Source organism: Schistocerca gregaria, chromosome 8, assembly GCF_023897955.1.
Source record: "Schistocerca gregaria isolate iqSchGreg1 chromosome 8, iqSchGreg1.2, whole genome shotgun sequence".
Classification (NCBI taxonomy): domain Eukaryota; kingdom Metazoa; phylum Arthropoda; class Insecta; order Orthoptera; family Acrididae; genus Schistocerca; species Schistocerca gregaria.
The window spans coordinates 111,019,220-111,034,889 of NC_064927.1; the positions used below are offsets into that span (position 1 = coordinate 111,019,220).

The 15,670-nt window shown below is 52.6% G+C and overlaps 29 non-coding genes across 29 annotated transcripts; 17 read left to right on the forward strand and 12 right to left on the reverse strand.

The window, feature by feature from the left end:
- Nucleotides 1-689: 689 nt before the first annotated feature.
- Trnai-uau (transfer RNA isoleucine (anticodon UAU)) lies at nt 690-781 on the forward strand. The gene is given in 2 exon segments: nt 690-727; nt 746-781. It is a non-coding gene; the product is annotated as a tRNA-Ile (tRNA).
- A 101-nt stretch (nt 782-882) lies between these two features.
- Trnad-guc (transfer RNA aspartic acid (anticodon GUC)) lies at nt 883-954 on the forward strand. Its single transcript has one exon. It is a non-coding gene; the product is annotated as a tRNA-Asp (tRNA).
- A 206-nt stretch (nt 955-1,160) lies between these two features.
- Nucleotides 1,161-1,232, reverse strand: Trnam-cau (transfer RNA methionine (anticodon CAU)). Its single transcript has one exon. It is a non-coding gene; the product is annotated as a tRNA-Met (tRNA).
- Nucleotides 1,233-2,162: 930 nt separating this feature from the next.
- Trnad-guc (transfer RNA aspartic acid (anticodon GUC)) lies at nt 2,163-2,234 on the forward strand. Its single transcript has one exon. It is a non-coding gene; the product is annotated as a tRNA-Asp (tRNA).
- A 206-nt stretch (nt 2,235-2,440) lies between these two features.
- Trnam-cau (transfer RNA methionine (anticodon CAU)) lies at nt 2,441-2,512 on the reverse strand. The gene has a single exon. It is a non-coding gene; the product is annotated as a tRNA-Met (tRNA).
- Nucleotides 2,513-3,442: 930 nt separating this feature from the next.
- Trnad-guc (transfer RNA aspartic acid (anticodon GUC)) lies at nt 3,443-3,514 on the forward strand. The gene has a single exon. It is a non-coding gene; the product is annotated as a tRNA-Asp (tRNA).
- Nucleotides 3,515-3,720: 206 nt separating this feature from the next.
- On the reverse strand, nt 3,721-3,792 carry Trnam-cau (transfer RNA methionine (anticodon CAU)). Its single transcript has one exon. It is a non-coding gene; the product is annotated as a tRNA-Met (tRNA).
- A 930-nt stretch (nt 3,793-4,722) lies between these two features.
- On the forward strand, nt 4,723-4,794 carry Trnad-guc (transfer RNA aspartic acid (anticodon GUC)). Its single transcript has one exon. It is a non-coding gene; the product is annotated as a tRNA-Asp (tRNA).
- Nucleotides 4,795-5,000: 206 nt separating this feature from the next.
- Trnam-cau (transfer RNA methionine (anticodon CAU)) lies at nt 5,001-5,072 on the reverse strand. Its single transcript has one exon. It is a non-coding gene; the product is annotated as a tRNA-Met (tRNA).
- A 739-nt stretch (nt 5,073-5,811) lies between these two features.
- On the forward strand, nt 5,812-5,903 carry Trnai-uau (transfer RNA isoleucine (anticodon UAU)). Its single transcript is given in 2 exon segments — nt 5,812-5,849; nt 5,868-5,903. It is a non-coding gene; the product is annotated as a tRNA-Ile (tRNA).
- A 101-nt stretch (nt 5,904-6,004) lies between these two features.
- On the forward strand, nt 6,005-6,076 carry Trnad-guc (transfer RNA aspartic acid (anticodon GUC)). The gene has a single exon. It is a non-coding gene; the product is annotated as a tRNA-Asp (tRNA).
- Nucleotides 6,077-6,282: 206 nt separating this feature from the next.
- Nucleotides 6,283-6,354, reverse strand: Trnam-cau (transfer RNA methionine (anticodon CAU)). The gene has a single exon. It is a non-coding gene; the product is annotated as a tRNA-Met (tRNA).
- A 930-nt stretch (nt 6,355-7,284) lies between these two features.
- Nucleotides 7,285-7,356, forward strand: Trnad-guc (transfer RNA aspartic acid (anticodon GUC)). Its single transcript has one exon. It is a non-coding gene; the product is annotated as a tRNA-Asp (tRNA).
- Nucleotides 7,357-7,562: 206 nt separating this feature from the next.
- Nucleotides 7,563-7,634, reverse strand: Trnam-cau (transfer RNA methionine (anticodon CAU)). The gene has a single exon. It is a non-coding gene; the product is annotated as a tRNA-Met (tRNA).
- A 738-nt stretch (nt 7,635-8,372) lies between these two features.
- Trnai-uau (transfer RNA isoleucine (anticodon UAU)) lies at nt 8,373-8,464 on the forward strand. The gene is given in 2 exon segments: nt 8,373-8,410; nt 8,429-8,464. It is a non-coding gene; the product is annotated as a tRNA-Ile (tRNA).
- A 101-nt stretch (nt 8,465-8,565) lies between these two features.
- Nucleotides 8,566-8,637, forward strand: Trnad-guc (transfer RNA aspartic acid (anticodon GUC)). The gene has a single exon. It is a non-coding gene; the product is annotated as a tRNA-Asp (tRNA).
- Nucleotides 8,638-8,843: 206 nt separating this feature from the next.
- On the reverse strand, nt 8,844-8,915 carry Trnam-cau (transfer RNA methionine (anticodon CAU)). The gene has a single exon. It is a non-coding gene; the product is annotated as a tRNA-Met (tRNA).
- A 930-nt stretch (nt 8,916-9,845) lies between these two features.
- Nucleotides 9,846-9,917, forward strand: Trnad-guc (transfer RNA aspartic acid (anticodon GUC)). The gene has a single exon. It is a non-coding gene; the product is annotated as a tRNA-Asp (tRNA).
- A 206-nt stretch (nt 9,918-10,123) lies between these two features.
- Nucleotides 10,124-10,195, reverse strand: Trnam-cau (transfer RNA methionine (anticodon CAU)). The gene has a single exon. It is a non-coding gene; the product is annotated as a tRNA-Met (tRNA).
- A 930-nt stretch (nt 10,196-11,125) lies between these two features.
- On the forward strand, nt 11,126-11,197 carry Trnad-guc (transfer RNA aspartic acid (anticodon GUC)). The gene has a single exon. It is a non-coding gene; the product is annotated as a tRNA-Asp (tRNA).
- Nucleotides 11,198-11,403: 206 nt separating this feature from the next.
- Trnam-cau (transfer RNA methionine (anticodon CAU)) lies at nt 11,404-11,475 on the reverse strand. Its single transcript has one exon. It is a non-coding gene; the product is annotated as a tRNA-Met (tRNA).
- A 738-nt stretch (nt 11,476-12,213) lies between these two features.
- Trnai-uau (transfer RNA isoleucine (anticodon UAU)) lies at nt 12,214-12,305 on the forward strand. The gene is given in 2 exon segments: nt 12,214-12,251; nt 12,270-12,305. It is a non-coding gene; the product is annotated as a tRNA-Ile (tRNA).
- A 101-nt stretch (nt 12,306-12,406) lies between these two features.
- On the forward strand, nt 12,407-12,478 carry Trnad-guc (transfer RNA aspartic acid (anticodon GUC)). Its single transcript has one exon. It is a non-coding gene; the product is annotated as a tRNA-Asp (tRNA).
- Nucleotides 12,479-12,684: 206 nt separating this feature from the next.
- Nucleotides 12,685-12,756, reverse strand: Trnam-cau (transfer RNA methionine (anticodon CAU)). The gene has a single exon. It is a non-coding gene; the product is annotated as a tRNA-Met (tRNA).
- Nucleotides 12,757-13,494: 738 nt separating this feature from the next.
- Trnai-uau (transfer RNA isoleucine (anticodon UAU)) lies at nt 13,495-13,586 on the forward strand. Its single transcript is given in 2 exon segments — nt 13,495-13,532; nt 13,551-13,586. It is a non-coding gene; the product is annotated as a tRNA-Ile (tRNA).
- A 101-nt stretch (nt 13,587-13,687) lies between these two features.
- Trnad-guc (transfer RNA aspartic acid (anticodon GUC)) lies at nt 13,688-13,759 on the forward strand. Its single transcript has one exon. It is a non-coding gene; the product is annotated as a tRNA-Asp (tRNA).
- A 206-nt stretch (nt 13,760-13,965) lies between these two features.
- On the reverse strand, nt 13,966-14,037 carry Trnam-cau (transfer RNA methionine (anticodon CAU)). The gene has a single exon. It is a non-coding gene; the product is annotated as a tRNA-Met (tRNA).
- A 930-nt stretch (nt 14,038-14,967) lies between these two features.
- On the forward strand, nt 14,968-15,039 carry Trnad-guc (transfer RNA aspartic acid (anticodon GUC)). The gene has a single exon. It is a non-coding gene; the product is annotated as a tRNA-Asp (tRNA).
- Nucleotides 15,040-15,245: 206 nt separating this feature from the next.
- On the reverse strand, nt 15,246-15,317 carry Trnam-cau (transfer RNA methionine (anticodon CAU)). The gene has a single exon. It is a non-coding gene; the product is annotated as a tRNA-Met (tRNA).
- Between the last annotated feature and the right edge of the window lie 353 nt (nt 15,318-15,670).

Consider the following 15,670-nt stretch of genomic DNA (forward strand, 5'->3'; position numbering starts at 1 on the left):
GTGTTGTCTGCGTGGCTTTCACACGCGTACATTTAATTGCGCAACATCTCCTACAGCTCTCAGCTTGACTTGTCTCGACTTTGCTCGACTGACGCTACGCTGACGCTTGCAGGCAGCGGCATTTACCACCATCACCTCGACATGCAGCTGCGAGATGCACAGGAATAACACTGCACTCCTCGATGCGGCGACATACGAAATCCACTGCCGAGCTGCGCGTTGGCAACTAACAAAATGCCGACCGTGCCAGGATCAGAAGCTGGAATCTTCCGATCCGTTGTCAGACGCGTTATCCCTTGCGCCATAGGGCCACGGACTGTGTCTCGTTCTACGAGACAAGTGCACCTCTCTAAGAAACGTGTTCTTCAGGGCTCTGCAAGCTCCCAAGGAAGGCACTTCTCGTCCAGCGGCGTGGTCGCGGTGCGCTTGCAGAGCTTGGACCTTGCCACATATCTGCGCCCGCTGTTCGACAGGTAGCAGGAGGCAAGGCGCGCGTTTTTCTGCGTTTTTTCGTTGACTAGAGGCAGTTGATGTGCATGTAAGCGTAGCATATGAAACACGAATAGCACGAAGCATTCGTAGTTAGGTGCCAAAGTCGCAGTGTGGCCGCAGGTGGCGATCGTATGTATTTGTGGCCACCACTGGTTTGCAGCAAAGTGAATATGGCTAATTGAGAGCGTTTGGCTGTAGCCCCAGTGGCGCAATTGGTTAGCGCACGGTACTTATAAGGCAGTAGCCGTGAGCAATGCCGGGGTTGTGAGTTCGAGCCTCACCTGGGGCATACTTTTATGTCGTAACAGCTGACAGCATCTGGAGGCTAGATTTCAGATGTATCAGCTACGCCAACAAGTTTAATGTGCATTATATGCGGTAGGTGCGTCTTCCTCGGTAGTATAGTGGTTAGTATCCCCGCCTGTCACGCGGGAGACCGGGGTTCGATTCCCCGCCGGGGAGGCGCGATTTTTATCTCACAAATCTGCTCGAGTGTTGCGCGTGTGGGGTGGAAGAGCATTAACTTTGCCATTAACTTGCTGCAAAATGCTACATCGTTGGAAGTAGTTCTCGCATTCCTCACACTTTCTAATTATGGGGTTCGCTGTTAATGCCGACTCTCCACGCGTAGTAATCGATCTCGACACAATCAGCAAAAGATATAATTTTAGCAGAGCGTGGTTTCGATCCACGGACCTCTGGGTTATGGGCCCAGCACGCTTCCACTGCGCCACTCTGCTGTGTGGGGGTGTTCTAGCTCTTCGTCACATCACGTGGGACACTTGGACAGTGTTGTCTGCGTGGCTTTCACACGCGTACATTTAATTGCGCAACATCTCCTACAGCTCTCAGCTTGACTTGTCTCGACTTTGCTCGACTGACGCTACGCTGACGCTTGCAGGCAGCGGCATTTACCACCATCACCTCGACATGCAGCTGCGAGATGCACAGGAATAACACTGCACTCCTCGATGCGGCGACATACGAAATCCACTGCCGAGCTCCGCGTTGGCAACTAACAAAATGCCGACAGTGCCAGGATCAGAAGCTGGAATCTTCCGATCCGTTGTCAGACGCGTTATCCCTTGCGCCATAGGGCCACAGACTGTGTCTCGTTCTACGAGACAAGTGCACCTCTCTAAGAAACGTGTTCTTCAGGGCTCTGCAAGCTCCCAAGGAAGGCACTTCTCGTCCAGCGGCGTGGTCGCGGTGCGCTTGCAGAGCTTGGACCTTGCCACATATCTGCGCCCGCTGTTCGACAGGTAGCAGGAGGCAAGGCGCGCGTTTTTCTGCGTTTTTTCGTTGACTAGAGGCAGTTGATGTGCATGTAAGCGTAGCATATGAAACACGAATAGCACGAAGCATTCGTAGTTAGGTGCCAAAGTCGCAGTGTGGCCGCAGGTGGCGATCGTATGTATTTGTGGCCACCACTGGTTTGCAGCAAAGTGAATATGGCTAATTGAGAGCGTTTGGCTGTAGCCCCAGTGGCGCAATTGGTTAGCGCACGGTACTTATAAGGCAGTAGCCGTGAGCAATGCCGGGGTTGTAATTCGAGCCTCACCTGGGGCATACTTTTATGTCGTAACAGCTGACAGCATCTGGAGGCTAGATTTCAGATGTATCAGCTACGCCAACAAGTTTAATGTGCATTATATGCGGTAGGTGCGTCTTCCTCGGTAGTATAGTGGTTAGTATCCCCGCCTGTCACGCGGGAGACCGGGGTTCGATTCCCCGCCGGGGAGGCGCGACTTTTATCTCACAAATCTGCTCGAGTGTTGCGCGTGTGGGGTGGAAGAGCATTAACTTTGCCATTAACTTGCTGCAAAATGCTACATCGTAGGAAGTAGTTCTCGCATTCCTCACACTTTCTAATTATGGGGTTCGCTGTTAATGCCGACTCTCCACGCGTAGTAATCGATCTCGACACAATCAGCAAAAGATATAATTTTAGCAGAGCGTGGTTTCGATCCACGGACCTCTGGGTTATGGGCCCAGCACGCTTCCACTGCGCCACTCTGCTGTGTGGGGGTGTTCTAGCTCTTCGTCACATCACGTGGGACACTTGGACAGTGTTGTCTGCGTGGCTTTCACACGCGTACATTTAATTGCGCAACATCTCCTACAGCTCTCAGCTTGACTTGTCTCGACTTTGCTCGACTGACGCTACGCTGACGCTTGCAGGCAGCGGCATTTACCACCATCACCTCGACATGCAGCTGCGAGATGCACAGGAATAACACTGCACTCCTCGATGCGGCGACATACGAAATCCACTGCCGAGCTGCGCGTTGGCAACTAACAAAATGCCGACAGTGCCAGGATCAGAAGCTGGAATCTTCCGATCCGTTGTCAGACGCGTTATCCCTTGCGCCATAGGGCCACAGACTGTGTCTCGTTCTACGAGACAAGTGCACCTCTCTAAGAAACGTGTTCTTCAGGGCTCTGCAAGCTCCCAAGGAAGGCACTTCTCGTCCAGCGGCGTGGTCGCGGTGCGCTTGCAGAGCTTGGACCTTGCCACATATCTGCGCCCGCTGTTCGACAGGTAGCAGGAGGCAAGGCGCGCGTTTTTCTGCGTTTTTTCGTTGACTAGAGGCAGTTGATGTGCATGTAAGCGTAGCATATGAAACACGAATAGCACGAAGCATTCGTAGTTAGGTGCCAAAGTCGCAGTGTGGCCGCAGGTGGCGATCGTATGTATTTGTGGCCACCACTGGTTTGCAGCAAAGTGAATATGGCTAATTGAGAGCGTTTGGCTGTAGCCCCAGTGGCGCAATTGGTTAGCGCACGGTACTTATAAGGCAGTAGCCGTGAGCAATGCCGGGGTTGTAATTCGAGCCTCACCTGGGGCATACTTTTATGTCGTAACAGCTGACAGCATCTGGAGGCTAGATTTCAGATGTATCAGCTACGCCAACAAGTTTAATGTGCATTATATGCGGTAGGTGCGTCTTCCTCGGTAGTATAGTGGTTAGTATCCCCGCCTGTCACGCGGGAGACCGGGGTTCGATTCCCCGCCGGGGAGGCGCGACTTTTATCTCACAAATCTGCTCGAGTGTTGCGCGTGTGGGGTGGAAGAGCATTAACTTTGCCATTAACTTGCTGCAAAATGCTACATCGTAGGAAGTAGTTCTCGCATTCCTCACACTTTCTAATTATGGGGTTCGCTGTTAATGCCGACTCTCCACGCGTAGTAATCGATCTCGACACAATCAGCAAAAGATATAATTTTAGCAGAGCGTGGTTTCGATCCACGGACCTCTGGGTTATGGGCCCAGCACGCTTCCACTGCGCCACTCTGCTGTGTGGGGGTGTTCTAGCTCTTCGTCACATCACGTGGGACACTTGGACAGTGTTGTCTGCGTGGCTTTCACACGCGTACATTTAATTGCGCAACATCTCCTACAGCTCTCAGCTTGACTTGTCTCGACTTTGCTCGACTGACGCTACGCTGACGCTTGCAGGCAGCGGCATTTACCACCATCACCTCGACATGCAGCTGCGAGATGCACAGGAATAACACTGCACTCCTCGATGCGGCGACATACGAAATCCACTGCCGAGCTGCGCGTTGGCAACTAACAAAATGCCGACAGTGCCAGGATCAGAAGCTGGAATCTTCCGATCCGTTGTCAGACGCGTTATCCCTTGCGCCATAGGGCCACAGACTGTGTCTCGTTCTACGAGACAAGTGCACCTCTCTAAGAAACGTGTTCTTCAGGGCTCTGCAAGCTCCCAAGGAAGGCACTTCTCGTCCAGCGGCGTGGTCGCGGTGCGCTTGCAGAGCTTGGACCTTGCCACATATCTGCGCCCGCTGTTCGACAGGTAGCAGGAGGCAAGGCGCGCGTTTTTCTGCGTTTTTTCGTTGACTAGAGGCAGTTGATGTGCATGTAAGCGTAGCATATGAAACACGAATAGCACGAAGCATTCGTAGTTAGGTGCCAAAGTCGCAGTGTGGCCGCAGGTGGCGATCGTATGTATTTGTGGCCACCACTGGTTTGCAGCAAAGTGAATATGGCTAATTGAGAGCGTTTGGCTGTAGCCCCAGTGGCGCAATTGGTTAGCGCACGGTACTTATAAGGCAGTAGCCGTGAGCAATGCCGGGGTTGTAATTCGAGCCTCACCTGGGGCATACTTTTATGTCGTAACAGCTGACAGCATCTGGAGGCTAGATTTCAGATGTATCAGCTACGCCAACAAGTTTAATGTGCATTATATGCGGTAGGTGCGTCTTCCTCGGTAGTATAGTGGTTAGTATCCCCGCCTGTCACGCGGGAGACCGGGGTTCGATTCCCCGCCGGGGAGGCGCGACTTTTATCTCACAAATCTGCTCGAGTGTTGCGCGTGTGGGGTGGAAGAGCATTAACTTTGCCATTAACTTGCTGCAAAATGCTACATCGTAGGAAGTAGTTCTCGCATTCCTCACACTTTCTAATTATGGGGTTCGCTGTTAATGCCGACTCTCCACGCGTAGTAATCGATCTCGACACAATCAGCAAAAGATATAATTTTAGCAGAGCGTGGTTTCGATCCACGGACCTCTGGGTTATGGGCCCAGCACGCTTCCACTGCGCCACTCTGCTGTGTGGGGGTGTTCTAGCTCTTCGTCACATCACGTGGGACACTTGGACAGTGTTGTCTGCGTGGCTTTCACACGCGTACATTTAATTGCGCAACATCTCCTACAGCTCTCAGCTTGACTTGTCTCGACTTTGCTCGACTGACGCTACGCTGACGCTTGCAGGCAGCGGCATTTACCACCATCACCTCGACATGCAGCTGCGAGATGCACAGGAATAACACTGCACTCCTCGATGCGGCGACATACGAAATCCACTGCCGAGCTGCGCGTTGGCAACTAACAAAATGCCGACCGTGCCAGGATCAGAAGCTGGAATCTTCCGATCCGTTGTCAGACGCGTTATCCCTTGCGCCATAGGGCCACGGACTGTGTCTCGTTCTACGAGACAAGTGCACCTCTCTAAGAAACGTGTTCTTCAGGGCTCTGCAAGCTCCCAAGGAAGGCACTTCTCGTCCAGCGGCGTGGTCGCGGTGCGCTTGCAGAGCTTGGACCTTGCCACATATCTGCGCCCGCTGTTCGACAGGTAGCAGGAGGCAAGGCGCGCGTTTTTCTGCGTTTTTTCGTTGACTAGAGGCAGTTGATGTGCATGTAAGCGTAGCATATGGAAACACGAATAGCACGAAGCATTCGTAGTTAGGTGCCAAAGTCGCAGTGTGGCCGCAGGTGGCGATCGTATGTATTTGTGGCCACCACTGGTTTGCAGCAAAGTGAATATGGCTAATTGAGAGCGTTTGGCTGTAGCCCCAGTGGCGCAATTGGTTAGCGCACGGTACTTATAAGGCAGTAGCCGTGAGCAATGCCGGGGTTGTGAGTTCGAGCCTCACCTGGGGCATACTTTTATGTCGTAACAGCTGACAGCATCTGGAGGCTAGATTTCAGATGTATCAGCTACGCCAACAAGTTTAATGTGCATTATATGCGGTAGGTGCGTCTTCCTCGGTAGTATAGTGGTTAGTATCCCCGCCTGTCACGCGGGAGACCGGGGTTCGATTCCCCGCCGGGGAGGTGCGATTTTTATCTCACAAATCTGCTCGAGTGTTGCGCGTGTGGGGTGGAAGAGCATTAACTTTGCCATTAACTTGCTGCAAAATGCTACATCGTAGGAAGTAGTTCTCGCATTCCTCACACTTTCTAATTATGGGGTTCGCTGTTAATGCCGACTCTCCACGCGTAGTAATCGATCTCGACACAATCAGCAAAAGATATAATTTTAGCAGAGCGTGGTTTCGATCCACGGACCTCTGGGTTATGGGCCCAGCACGCTTCCACTGCGCCACTCTGCTGTGTGGGGGTGTTCTAGCTCTTCGTCACATCACGTGGGACACTTGGACAGTGTTGTCTGCGTGGCTTTCACACGCGTACATTTAATTGCGCAACATCTCCTACAGCTCTCAGCTTGACTTGTCTCGACTTTGCTCGACTGACGCTACGCTGACGCTTGCAGGCAGCGGCATTTACCACCATCACCTCGACATGCAGCTGCGAGATGCACAGGAATAACACTGCACTCCTCGATGCGGCGACATACGAAATCCACTGCCGAGCTGCGCGTTGGCAACTAACAAAATGCCGACCGTGCCAGGATCAGAAGCTGGAATCTTCCGATCCGTTGTCAGACGCGTTATCCCTTGCGCCATAGGGCCACGGACTGTGTCTCGTTCTACGAGACAAGTGCACCTCTCTAAGAAACGTGTTCTTCAGGGCTCTGCAAGCTCCCAAGGAAGGCACTTCTCGTCCAGCGGCGTGGTCGCGGTGCGCTTGCAGAGCTTGGACCTTGCCACATATCTGCGCCCGCTGTTCGACAGGTAGCAGGAGGCAAGGCGCGCGTTTTTCTGCGTTTTTTCGTTGACTAGAGGCAGTTGATGTGCATGTAAGCGTAGCATATGAAACACGAATAGCACGAAGCATTCGTAGTTAGGTGCCAAAGTCGCAGTGTGGCCGCAGGTGGCGATCGTATGTATTTGTGGCCACCACTGGTTTGCAGCAAAGTGAATATGGCTAATTGAGAGCGTTTGGCTGTAGCCCCAGTGGCGCAATTGGTTAGCGCACGGTACTTATAAGGCAGTAGCCGTGAGCAATGCCGGGGTTGTAATTCGAGCCTCACCTGGGGCATACTTTTATGTCGTAACAGCTGACAGCATCTGGAGGCTAGATTTCAGATGTATCAGCTACGCCAACAAGTTTAATGTGCATTATATGCGGTAGGTGCGTCTTCCTCGGTAGTATAGTGGTTAGTATCCCCGCCTGTCACGCGGGAGACCGGGGTTCGATTCCCCGCCGGGGAGGCGCGACTTTTATCTCACAAATCTGCTCGAGTGTTGCGCGTGTGGGGTGGAAGAGCATTAACTTTGCCATTAACTTGCTGCAAAATGCTACATCGTAGGAAGTAGTTCTCGCATTCCTCACACTTTCTAATTATGGGGTTCGCTGTTAATGCCGACTCTCCACGCGTAGTAATCGATCTCGACACAATCAGCAAAAGATATAATTTTAGCAGAGCGTGGTTTCGATCCACGGACCTCTGGGTTATGGGCCCAGCACGCTTCCACTGCGCCACTCTGCTGTGTGGGGGTGTTCTAGCTCTTCGTCACATCACGTGGGACACTTGGACAGTGTTGTCTGCGTGGCTTTCACACGCGTACATTTAATTGCGCAACATCTCCTACAGCTCTCAGCTTGACTTGTCTCGACTTTGCTCGACTGACGCTACGCTGACGCTTGCAGGCAGCGGCATTTACCACCATCACCTCGACATGCAGCTGCGAGATGCACAGGAATAACACTGCACTCCTCGATGCGGCGACATACGAAATCCACTGCCGAGCTGCGCGTTGGCAACTAACAAAATGCCGACCGTGCCAGGATCAGAAGCTGGAATCTTCCGATCCGTTGTCAGACGCGTTATCCCTTGCGCCATAGGGCCACGGACTGTGTCTCGTTCTACGAGACAAGTGCACCTCTCTAAGAAACGTGTTCTTCAGGGCTCTGCAAGCTCCCAAGGAAGGCACTTCTCGTCCAGCGGCGTGGTCGCGGTGCGCTTGCAGAGCTTGGACCTTGCCACATATCTGCGCCCGCTGTTCGACAGGTAGCAGGAGGCAAGGCGCGCGTTTTTCTGCGTTTTTTCGTTGACTAGAGGCAGTTGATGTGCATGTAAGCGTAGCATATGAAACACGAATAGCACGAAGCATTCGTAGTTAGGTGCCAAAGTCGCAGTGTGGCCGCAGGTGGCGATCGTATGTATTTGTGGCCACCACTGGTTTGCAGCAAAGTGAATATGGCTAATTGAGAGCGTTTGGCTGTAGCCCCAGTGGCGCAATTGGTTAGCGCACGGTACTTATAAGGCAGTAGCCGTGAGCAATGCCGGGGTTGTGAGTTCGAGCCTCACCTGGGGCATACTTTTATGTCGTAACAGCTGACAGCATCTGGAGGCTAGATTTCAGATGTATCAGCTACGCCAACAAGTTTAATGTGCATTATATGCGGTAGGTGCGTCTTCCTCGGTAGTATAGTGGTTAGTATCCCCGCCTGTCACGCGGGAGACCGGGGTTCGATTCCCCGCCGGGGAGGCGCGATTTTTATCTCACAAATCTGCTCGAGTGTTGCGCGTGTGGGGTGGAAGAGCATTAACTTTGCCATTAACTTGCTGCAAAATGCTACATCGTAGGAAGTAGTTCTCGCATTCCTCACACTTTCTAATTATGGGGTTCGCTGTTAATGCCGACTCTCCACGCGTAGTAATCGATCTCGACACAATCAGCAAAAGATATAATTTTAGCAGAGCGTGGTTTCGATCCACGGACCTCTGGGTTATGGGCCCAGCACGCTTCCACTGCGCCACTCTGCTGTGTGGGGGTGTTCTAGCTCTTCGTCACATCACGTGGGACACTTGGACAGTGTTGTCTGCGTGGCTTTCACACGCGTACATTTAATTGCGCAACATCTCCTACAGCTCTCAGCTTGACTTGTCTCGACTTTGCTCGACTGACGCTACGCTGACGCTTGCAGGCAGCGGCATTTACCACCATCACCTCGACATGCAGCTGCGAGATGCACAGGAATAACACTGCACTCCTCGATGCGGCGACATACGAAATCCACTGCCGAGCTGCGCGTTGGCAACTAACAAAATGCCGACCGTGCCAGGATCAGAAGCTGGAATCTTCCGATCCGTTGTCAGACGCGTTATCCCTTGCGCCATAGGGCCACGGACTGTGTCTCGTTCTACGAGACAAGTGCACCTCTCTAAGAAACGTGTTCTTCAGGGCTCTGCAAGCTCCCAAGGAAGGCACTTCTCGTCCAGCGGCGTGGTCGCGGTGCGCTTGCAGAGCTTGGACCTTGCCACATATCTGCGCCCGCTGTTCGACAGGTAGCAGGAGGCAAGGCGCGCGTTTTTCTGCGTTTTTTCGTTGACTAGAGGCAGTTGATGTGCATGTAAGCGTAGCATATGAAACACGAATAGCACGAAGCATTCGTAGTTAGGTGCCAAAGTCGCAGTGTGGCCGCAGGTGGCGATCGTATGTATTTGTGGCCACCACTGGTTTGCAGCAAAGTGAATATGGCTAATTGAGAGCGTTTGGCTGTAGCCCCAGTGGCGCAATTGGTTAGCGCACGGTACTTATAAGGCAGTAGCCGTGAGCAATGCCGGGGTTGTAATTCGAGCCTCACCTGGGGCATACTTTTATGTCGTAACAGCTGACAGCATCTGGAGGCTAGATTTCAGATGTATCAGCTACGCCAACAAGTTTAATGTGCATTATATGCGGTAGGTGCGTCTTCCTCGGTAGTATAGTGGTTAGTATCCCCGCCTGTCACGCGGGAGACCGGGGTTCGATTCCCCGCCGGGGAGGCGCGACTTTTATCTCACAAATCTGCTCGAGTGTTGCGCGTGTGGGGTGGAAGAGCATTAACTTTGCCATTAACTTGCTGCAAAATGCTACATCGTAGGAAGTAGTTCTCGCATTCCTCACACTTTCTAATTATGGGGTTCGCTGTTAATGCCGACTCTCCACGCGTAGTAATCGATCTCGACACAATCAGCAAAAGATATAATTTTAGCAGAGCGTGGTTTCGATCCACGGACCTCTGGGTTATGGGCCCAGCACGCTTCCACTGCGCCACTCTGCTGTGTGGGGGTGTTCTAGCTCTTCGTCACATCACGTGGGACACTTGGACAGTGTTGTCTGCGTGGCTTTCACACGCGTACATTTAATTGCGCAACATCTCCTACAGCTCTCAGCTTGACTTGTCTCGACTTTGCTCGACTGACGCTACGCTGACGCTTGCAGGCAGCGGCATTTACCACCATCACCTCGACATGCAGCTGCGAGATGCACAGGAATAACACTGCACTCCTCGATGCGGCGACATACGAAATCCACTGCCGAGCTGCGCGTTGGCAACTAACAAAATGCCGACCGTGCCAGGATCAGAAGCTGGAATCTTCCGATCCGTTGTCAGACGCGTTATCCCTTGCGCCATAGGGCCACGGACTGTGTCTCGTTCTACGAGACAAGTGCACCTCTCTAAGAAACGTGTTCTTCAGGGCTCTGCAAGCTCCCAAGGAAGGCACTTCTCGTCCAGCGGCGTGGTCGCGGTGCGCTTGCAGAGCTTGGACCTTGCCACATATCTGCGCCCGCTGTTCGACAGGTAGCAGGAGGCAAGGCGCGCGTTTTTCTGCGTTTTTTCGTTGACTAGAGGCAGTTGATGTGCATGTAAGCGTAGCATATGAAACACGAATAGCACGAAGCATTCGTAGTTAGGTGCCAAAGTCGCAGTGTGGCCGCAGGTGGCGATCGTATGTATTTGTGGCCACCACTGGTTTGCAGCAAAGTGAATATGGCTAATTGAGAGCGTTTGGCTGTAGCCCCAGTGGCGCAATTGGTTAGCGCACGGTACTTATAAGGCAGTAGCCGTGAGCAATGCCGGGGTTGTAATTCGAGCCTCACCTGGGGCATACTTTTATGTCGTAACAGCTGACAGCATCTGGAGGCTAGATTTCAGATGTATCAGCTACGCCAACAAGTTTAATGTGCATTATATGCGGTAGGTGCGTCTTCCTCGGTAGTATAGTGGTTAGTATCCCCGCCTGTCACGCGGGAGACCGGGGTTCGATTCCCCGCCGGGGAGGCGCGACTTTTATCTCACAAATCTGCTCGAGTGTTGCGCGTGTGGGGTGGAAGAGCATTAACTTTGCCATTAACTTGCTGCAAAATGCTACATCGTAGGAAGTAGTTCTCGCATTCCTCACACTTTCTAATTATGGGGTTCGCTGTTAATGCCGACTCTCCACGCGTAGTAATCGATCTCGACACAATCAGCAAAAGATATAATTTTAGCAGAGCGTGGTTTCGATCCACGGACCTCTGGGTTATGGGCCCAGCACGCTTCCACTGCGCCACTCTGCTGTGTGGGGGTGTTCTAGCTCTTCGTCACATCACGTGGGACACTTGGACAGTGTTGTCTGCGTGGCTTTCACACGCGTACATTTAATTGCGCAACATCTCCTACAGCTCTCAGCTTGACTTGTCTCGACTTTGCTCGACTGACGCTACGCTGACGCTTGCAGGCAGCGGCATTTACCACCATCACCTCGACATGCAGCTGCGAGATGCACAGGAATAACACTGCACTCCTCGATGCGGCGACATACGAAATCCACTGCCGAGCTGCGCGTTGGCAACTAACAAAATGCCGACCGTGCCAGGATCAGAAGCTGGAATCTTCCGATCCGTTGTCAGACGCGTTATCCCTTGCGCCATAGGGCCACGGACTGTGTCTCGTTCTACGAGACAAGTGCACCTCTCTAAGAAACGTGTTCTTCAGGGCTCTGCAAGCTCCCAAGGAAGGCACTTCTCGTCCAGCGGCGTGGTCGCGGTGCGCTTGCAGAGCTTGGACCTTGCCACATATCTGCGCCCGCTGTTCGACAGGTAGCAGGAGGCAAGGCGCGCGTTTTTCTGCGTTTTTTCGTTGACTAGAGGCAGTTGATGTGCATGTAAGCGTAGCATATGAAACACGAATAGCACGAAGCATTCGTAGTTAGGTGCCAAAGTCGCAGTGTGGCCGCAGGTGGCGATCGTATGTATTTGTGGCCACCACTGGTTTGCAGCAAAGTGAATATGGCTAATTGAGAGCGTTTGGCTGTAGCCCCAGTGGCGCAATTGGTTAGCGCACGGTACTTATAAGGCAGTAGCCGTGAGCAATGCCGGGGTTGTGAGTTCGAGCCTCACCTGGGGCATACTTTTATGTCGTAACAGCTGACAGCATCTGGAGGCTAGATTTCAGATGTATCAGCTACGCCAACAAGTTTAATGTGCATTATATGCGGTAGGTGCGTCTTCCTCGGTAGTATAGTGGTTAGTATCCCCGCCTGTCACGCGGGAGACCGGGGTTCGATTCCCCGCCGGGGAGGTGCGATTTTTATCTCACAAATCTGCTCGAGTGTTGCGCGTGTGGGGTGGAAGAGCATTAACTTTGCCATTAACTTGCTGCAAAATGCTACATCGTAGGAAGTAGTTCTCGCATTCCTCACACTTTCTAATTATGGGGTTCGCTGTTAATGCCGACTCTCCACGCGTAGTAATCGATCTCGACACAATCAGCAAAAGATATAATTTTAGCAGAGCGTGGTTTCGATCCACGGACCTCTGGGTTATGGGCCCAGCACGCTTCCACTGCGCCACTCTGCTGTGTGGGGGTGTTCTAGCTCTTCGTCACATCACGTGGGACACTTGGACAGTGTTGTCTGCGTGGCTTTCACACGCGTACATTTAATTGCGCAACATCTCCTACAGCTCTCAGCTTGACTTGTCTCGACTTTGCTCGACTGACGCTACGCTGACGCTTGCAGGCAGCGGCATTTACCACCATCACCTCGACATGCAGCTGCGAGATGCACAGGAATAACACTGCACTCCTCGATGCGGCGACATACGAAATCCACTGCCGAGCTGCGCGTTGGCAACTAACAAAATGCCGACCGTGCCAGGATCAGAAGCTGGAATCTTCCGATCCGTTGTCAGACGCGTTATCCCTTGCGCCATAGGGCCACGGACTGTGTCTCGTTCTACGAGACAAGTGCACCTCTCTAAGAAACGTGTTCTTCAGGGCTCTGCAAGCTCCCAAGGAAGGCACTTCTCGTCCAGCGGCGTGGTCGCGGTGCGCTTGCAGAGCTTGGACCTTGCCACATATCTGCGCCCGCTGTTCGACAGGTAGCAGGAGGCAAGGCGCGCGTTTTTCTGCGTTTTTTCGTTGACTAGAGGCAGTTGATGTGCATGTAAGCGTAGCATATGAAACACGAATAGCACGAAGCATTCGTAGTTAGGTGCCAAAGTCGCAGTGTGGCCGCAGGTGGCGATCGTATGTATTTGTGGCCACCACTGGTTTGCAGCAAAGTGAATATGGCTAATTGAGAGCGTTTGGCTGTAGCCCCAGTGGCGCAATTGGTTAGCGCACGGTACTTATAAGGCAGTAGCCGTGAGCAATGCCGGGGTTGTGAGTTCGAGCCTCACCTGGGGCATACTTTTATGTCGTAACAGCTGACAGCATCTGGAGGCTAGATTTCAGATGTATCAGCTACGCCAACAAGTTTAATGTGCATTATATGCGGTAGGTGCGTCTTCCTCGGTAGTATAGTGGTTAGTATCCCCGCCTGTCACGCGGGAGACCGGGGTTCGATTCCCCGCCGGGGAGGTGCGATTTTTATCTCACAAATCTGCTCGAGTGTTGCGCGTGTGGGGTGGAAGAGCATTAACTTTGCCATTAACTTGCTGCAAAATGCTACATCGTAGGAAGTAGTTCTCGCATTCCTCACACTTTCTAATTATGGGGTTCGCTGTTAATGCCGACTCTCCACGCGTAGTAATCGATCTCGACACAATCAGCAAAAGATATAATTTTAGCAGAGCGTGGTTTCGATCCACGGACCTCTGGGTTATGGGCCCAGCACGCTTCCACTGCGCCACTCTGCTGTGTGGGGGTGTTCTAGCTCTTCGTCACATCACGTGGGACACTTGGACAGTGTTGTCTGCGTGGCTTTCACACGCGTACATTTAATTGCGCAACATCTCCTACAGCTCTCAGCTTGACTTGTCTCGACTTTGCTCGACTGACGCTACGCTGACGCTTGCAGGCAGCGGCATTTACCACCATCACCTCGACATGCAGCTGCGAGATGCACAGGAATAACACTGCACTCCTCGATGCGGCGACATACGAAATCCACTGCCGAGCTGCGCGTTGGCAACTAACAAAATGCCGACCGTGCCAGGATCAGAAGCTGGAATCTTCCGATCCGTTGTCAGACGCGTTATCCCTTGCGCCATAGGGCCACGGACTGTGTCTCGTTCTACGAGACAAGTGCACCTCTCTAAGAAACGTGTTCTTCAGGGCTCTGCAAGCTCCCAAGGAAGGCACTTCTCGTCCAGCGGCGTGGTCGCGGTGCGCTTGCAGAGCTTGGACCTTGCCACATATCTGCGCCCGCTGTTCGACAGGTAGCAGGAGGCAAGGCGCGCGTTTTTCTGCGTTTTTTCGTTGACTAGAGGCAGTTGATGTGCATGTAAGCGTAGCATATGAAACACGAATAGCACGAAGCATTCGTAGTTAGGTGCCAAAGTCGCAGTGTGGCCGCAGGTGGCGATCGTATGTATTTGTGGCCACCACTGGTTTGCAGCAAAGTGAATATGGCTAATTGAGAGCGTTTGGCTGTAGCCCCAGTGGCGCAATTGGTTAGCGCACGGTACTTATAAGGCAGTAGCCGTGAGCAATGCCGGGGTTGTAATTCGAGCCTCACCTGGGGCATACTTTTATGTCGTAACAGCTGACAGCATCTGGAGGCTAGATTTCAGATGTATCAGCTACGCCAACAAGTTTAATGTGCATTATATGCGGTAGGTGCGTCTTCCTCGGTAGTATAGTGGTTAGTATCCCCGCCTGTCACGCGGGAGACCGGGGTTCGATTCCCCGCCGGGGAGGCGCGACTTTTATCTCACAAATCTGCTCGAGTGTTGCGCGTGTGGGGTGGAAGAGCATTAACTTTGCCATTAACTTGCTGCAAAATGCTACATCGTAGGAAGTAGTTCTCGCATTCCTCACACTTTCTAATTATGGGGTTCGCTGTTAATGCCGACTCTCCACGCGTAGTAATCGATCTCGACACAATCAGCAAAAGATATAATTTTAGCAGAGCGTGGTTTCGATCCACGGACCTCTGGGTTATGGGCCCAGCACGCTTCCACTGCGCCACTCTGCTGTGTGGGGGTGTTCTAGCTCTTCGTCACATCACGTGGGACACTTGGACAGTGTTGTCTGCGTGGCTTTCACACGCGTACATTTAATTGCGCAACATCTCCTACAGCTCTCAGCTTGACTTGTCTCGACTTTGCTCGACTGACGCTACGCTGACGCTTGCAGGCAGCGGCATTTACCACCATCACCTCGACATGCAGCTGCGAGATGCACAGGAATAACACTGCACTCCTCGATGCGGCGACATACGAAATCCACTGCCGAGCTGCGCGTTGGCAACTAACAAAATGCCGACCGTGCCAGGATCAGAAGCTGGAATCTTCCGATCCGTTGTCAGACGCGTTATCCCTTGCGCCA